This window comes from Lonchura striata, chromosome 7 (assembly GCF_046129695.1).
Source record: "Lonchura striata isolate bLonStr1 chromosome 7, bLonStr1.mat, whole genome shotgun sequence".
NCBI classification, from domain to species: Eukaryota; Metazoa; Chordata; class Aves; order Passeriformes; family Estrildidae; genus Lonchura; species Lonchura striata.
This window is the reverse complement of record NC_134609.1, coordinates 29,763,126-29,769,125: the sequence shown is the minus strand read 5'-3', so window position 1 is coordinate 29,769,125 and position 6,000 is coordinate 29,763,126.

Genomic DNA, 6,000 nt, shown 5'->3' with positions numbered 1-6,000 from the left:
ATACTGAATTTCCAGCCTCTAGAAAAGGAAAATTCCTGTAATATGTAAAATATAACTCACAGCTTTACAAACACCAAAAGTGAGGACTGCAAAACTCCATATGGAGGCATTTAATTAGGCAAGATGTATTAGTTAAGTTAGTTATTATTAGTTATTATAAGTTAAGTGACTTTAGAACCCGAGGAACACTTTTGTTTCTGATTAATCTACTTCCAATAAATCTGGATGTAAGAAAGATATAAAAAGAAAGATTCTGAAAACAAAATGGGGCTATTGATAAGCATGAATATAATGAGGAAATACATAAATTAGGAAAAAAAATCTGTGTGGAATGTGAAAAGAGATAAAATTTGGCTTTGGAGATCTTGAGGGAAGAAAAGATTTTATAAACGTGAGAGGAGGGTGGAAGATGCAATTCCAGTGATAAGGTGAGGAAAGCCTTGGATTTTGAGTATTTTTGGGAAGTCTGAGAGTCAGGCTGGCAAGGAAATATTCTCAATTCCCAAACTGGGAAAACAGCCCCACCCCTCGGGAGCTGGGATGTCAAAACTTGCAGCTGACTCTTTAAAATATCGTTTTGAAATAAATGTCCTTTCATAATCAAAAAACTCAAGCTCTACAGGTGTCAGTATCTCAAATATTACCTGAACTCCATGAAAACATTTCTAGGTTTCCTTACAAAGTTTCTGTTTACAAAGGATGTGAATGGAGTGACCATAAAAAAAATAAATTGTTTTTCAGTTATAACCGAAAAATAACCATTTTAACTCATAGTTAATAACTAATAACTGAAAAATAATTATTGCAAGTTATTTTGCAAGTTATTATTGCAAAATAACTTGCAATAATTCTTGTGAGTTATTTTGAAACCATTGCAAGAAATCCAGGAGTTTTTGCTGTGAGCTGAACTGCACTGAAACAAAACAGAGCAATCCTGAAATTTTTTAGCCAGTGAGCAACAAAAATCCTCTTGCATTCTACAAAACCCTCTCATTATTTACTCTCCCTGACTCACTCTGTTCTGCATTCATTCCCTTTATGCTAAAGGGTAACTTAGCCACTTCTCTCATGACAAAAATACCTTTCAAATGTATTCTTAATGTGTTATTAGATCATTAACTGCTAAGTTAAGTATAAATAATTCTTTTATATGTCACAGACATATTAACAACACTTTCTGAAAGATAATCTGGCTTGATTTAAACCAGATTTTAAGATCTGGTTTGATTGCTATGGATGCAAAAATTCCTATTATTTTATTTTTTTTTAATTAGAATTAGTATGAATTAAAAATTAGTTCTGCATCTGTTTGGAGCAAATTTTCATCATAATATCTGCACCCACCCCAGCAGGGAGGGCTGGAACTGGCCCAGCACAGCCCTGCCAGCTCACATTGGCTCCCCTGATTTTCTGCCTTAAAGGTAAAGGCCAAAAAATGGAAAATATTTCACTCCTGGCTGCAACAAAACTCCCACTGACCTGACCAGGGTTGGAATATTGTAATAAAAAAAGGTGTCCAAGGGCTCAGGGTGGGATTTGCTGGGTGTTGAGTTGGTGGTGACATTGTGAGCACGGGTGATACCCAACAGTGACAGTGCCCAAATGCACAGAGGGACACTGAGCCAGGGCAGTGCCACGTGAAACACCTCCAAACAAACCTAACAAACCAACCAAATCAACCAAACCAACCAAACCAAACACACCAAACCAACCAAACCAACCAAATCTAACAAACCAAACAAATCAAACACACCAAACCAACCAAACCAACCAAACCTAACAAACCAACCAAATACACCAAACACACCAAACACACCAAACACACCAAACACACCAAACACACCAAACACACCAAACACACCAAACACACCAAACCAACCAAACCGAACACACCAAACAAACCAAACCAACCAAACCAACCAAACCAAACACACCAAACACACCAAACCAACCAAATCTAACAAACCAAACAAATCAAACACACCAAACACACCAAACAAACCAACCAAACCAACCAAACCAACCAAACCAACCAAACCAAACACACCAAACAAACCAAATCTAACAAACAAAACAAATCAAACACACCAAACAAACCAAACACACCAAACACACCAAACAAACCAAACACACCAAACACACCAAACAAACCAAACACACCAAACAAACCTAACAAACCAAACAAACCAAACACACCAAACACACCAAACACACCAAACACACCAAATAAACCAAATAAACCAAATAAACCAAATAAACCAAACAAACCAAACTGTTATTGCAGAGCACACTGATCTGTGCCAGCTCCCTGTGCAGCCCTGGCATCAGCAGCTCAGTTCAAACAACAAAGGCAAAAAATGTCCAGCCCCAGCAGGGAAAGTCCTCATCCTCCAAAAGGCAAAATTCTCATTCTCCCAAAGGCAAAAATCTCATCCTCCCAAAGGCAAAATTCTCATCTTCCAAAAGGCAAAATTCTCATCCTCCTAAAGGCAAAATTCTCATCCTCCTAAAGGCAAAGTCCTCATCCTTCTAAAGACAAAATTCTCATCCTCCAAAAGGCAAAATTCTCATTCTCCCAAAGGCAAAATTCTCATCCTCCAAAAGGCAAAATTCTCATTCTCCCAAAGGCAAAATTCTCATCCTCCAAAAGGCAAAATTCTCATCTTCCAAAAGGCAAAATTCTCACCCTTCCTTAAAGGCAAGGTTCTCACCCTTTCCCCCCCTGCATTTATTTGCAGCACTGTCTTATGCAGGATTTGTTTATCAGAAACATCTGTAATGTGCAATGTTTTCACATCTCATGCTCCATTAAATAAGTTATTAAGTTACAAGTTCCTTAAAAGTTAGTATGGATAAAAAACTACAGCTGGGTGAACCTTGTGGGTCCCTTCCAGCTCAGCGTATTTTGTGATTCTGTAAGAAATAAAAATCTTTGGAACGTGAGAGAAATCAATAGCATTTGTACTTACAATAAAGGAGCCACAAAAAAAAAAAAAAAATATATATATAATAATAAATAAAATAAATTACCTTTCTGAATGATTTTTCCATTCTGCAGGATCTAAAGCATCAGGAATCCATACCCACAGAGAAAGGAATAAACCTCAGTGCAGAGAAATGCAGACACCTGTGACATAAAAACATTTGGGGGTGTGTGTAATATATTTTATTGGGCAAATATAAAAAGCAGTCACATCAATCAAACCCTAAAGAGTCATTTGGAAGACCTTAGAATACAGAAAGATAATTCTGGAGTACAGAGGCTTTTCACTCCAGCATCCATCAGAGCAGCAATGAACACTCCCAAAGTTTCACGGCTGCTGCCAGGAGTTGTAAAGAAAACTGAAGCCAAGAATTCCCCAAAGGAGAGCTGAGCCCTGCTGGGAGCAGCTCCTCACCTGGGGTGGCTGATTTCAATAACCCAGAAACTGCTGCTCAAACCCTCTGGGCTAAATCAAAGCAAAAAGCTCCTTTTCACCTCCTGCCACAGCCTTTGGGTGACCAAAGCTCTGCCTCCCATTTGTCAGCTGCCCATCAGTATTGTCACCACCTGTGTTTGTCTGTGCTAATTCCACACCTGGTTCGTTTCCCTTTGTGTTGAACATTGTCAGAATCTGAGCTATTGATGATTCCCAGATTGTAAAAGTCTCTGTCTTTCTGCCCCATTGCCAAAGCAGAAGCCATAATTGGTCTGTGCTGGTTTCCAGGTTGTTTATTCTGTTGATCTCTCACATGTTCTGCTGCCCTGCCCAGCTCTGTCCTGCAGGGCAGCGTGTGGGGCTCTGCCCTCAGTGGGATGTTACAAACATTAAATACCAGAAACTCCCTGGGCTGGATTTACAATAACGTGCCAATATCTGTCACCTACGTTGGACAGTGTGTCCCCAGCCTGAACCAACAGAAAAATGCCAACACCACAGTGAGACATGGAGGGCATGAAAAAGGAGAAAAAGGACAAGGCACACCCAATTTCCTCCATCTTGTCCCCTTTGGACCCCTCATCTAGAATCCTAAAATTTTACTTTTGCACCCATGCCACACTTAATTATTACTGATATCAAACACTCAGAGCTAGTAATCCATCCTGTAAGATTGCAAACTCTTTTCCATGGCCAGAGATCACAGACAGTGTCTCTGGGGGCTCTGTCCAGGGGGGTTCCTGACCCCTGCCAGGGTCCCAGACCTGCCAGGGCAGCCAGAGGGAAACTCTGAATTCCCAAGAACATCTCCCTCCTTCCCTGCTCAAAACCCCTCTATTTCCTCAAGATCCACAAATTTTTGTCTGTGAAAGTATTTCTTATTTCATATTTCATATTCCATATTTCCAGTATTTCATACTCCAGGCTGGGGAAGTATTTCTGCCTTCAAAGAAAAACATCACCACATCAGCAGTGCTTTCACAAATACAGTTCCTAACTTGTACCAGGAACTTTGCAGAGAATATTTCTCATCAGTTTTTAAATCAGCTCTCTCAGACAGCCCACTCTCTATTCCCTGCACTGCTGCAACTCCAGTTTTTGTTGCTGCCCCATCAGACATTCTGGCCCCCACCCAAACTCCTCATCCCTTGTTGCTGTCATGTGGAAAAAAAACTGTACTAATACTGTCCCAGCTGACTCTTCATTTCATTTTAATCCAAATTTAAAATATGTTTTATTCTCTTCCCAATTAATTGTCTTTATTTCTCCCTCCTCCTGCAGCTCTGGAAAGTGTTAACTCTATAGCACACATGAATATTGTACTTACGAACTGAAAATACAAAGCTGGTCTTGCTTTTCTAAACAACAGAAAGAGAATAGAAAACATATTAAGATATCCCATTACATTAAAAAAAAACCAATAAATTAGAATAAAATCTCATTTTGGCCTCCTATCATCTGTCTTAAGCTGTCTTGGTGTTTAAATTGTCCTCAAAGCCACTCTCTGAAACAACTCAGGAAAAAATGTACTTGCAAAAGGCACAGAGAGCCAGGAGTTTGCTCTTGATGTCATCATTAAATGGAGAATAAAAGCACAGGTCTGCTGTGGGGCTGGCAGTTCTGTGGGTGCTGTCCCAACCCAGCTCTACAGCAGATAATGAGATAACCAATGGTTTTATTAAGCAAATGCTGGTGAGGAATGTGGTAATGCACAAAGAAAACTTGCTTTGAGCTGGCTTTTGTTTCCCATTGTGAACACTCAGGGCATCCAGAGAGTTCTCCACAGCAAACCAGTCCATCCCAGTCCTTTCCTGGGGTTGAAGGTCCTGGAATAACACCCAGCCAAGTATATTGGATAAACATGCACAATTTCAGCTCAATTCTCATAGCATTTCTATCCAATACTGGGCAACCAGTGAGGTAAAATTAGATATTTTTTATATCCTAACTTGAAACACCTTGTTCTACACCAATCCATCACTGGCTGTCAGTACTTTTAAGAGCAGTAATGCAAAATATTTTACTATTTGCAAATGAAATATTTTGAAACTAATATTCCTTTCATGATCATGTTTTAACATACCAGGTTGTTGACTGATTAACTTTGTTTATCTCCACTAAAATAGGGCCTGTAAAACTTAATTTTTCTTTTCAGCCAGGCTTTCAGCAGGACCTTAATTAAAACACAATAGAAGTGTGACACATCTGTGCTGCTGGTGTCTCTCTCACTGGTGAAAATTCCCTGCTTTGGTTTTACACTTTGCTCAATAAACTGTAATTTAGTTACAGTATAAGCAAGGTTAAACGCTGCTGTCTGTAGGCCAAGAGAGAAGTAACAGAGTCTCCAAATGAGAGGGTTTTTTTCACATTTATTTGCTGTCTCTTGGCCAGGCACCAAGCTTTCATATTCATAGCAGCATAAAAAGCAACCAAAACAACAACAAGAACTCCTGCTGAGACTATTAAAGTGCCATTTTCAGCAGCAGGACTCCATAAATCACAGAGACATCCTCACCTCAGGCTCTGCCCCTGCACTCACTGCAGCTGCTTTGCTCACACAGGTGACTGGACCAGATTTGTT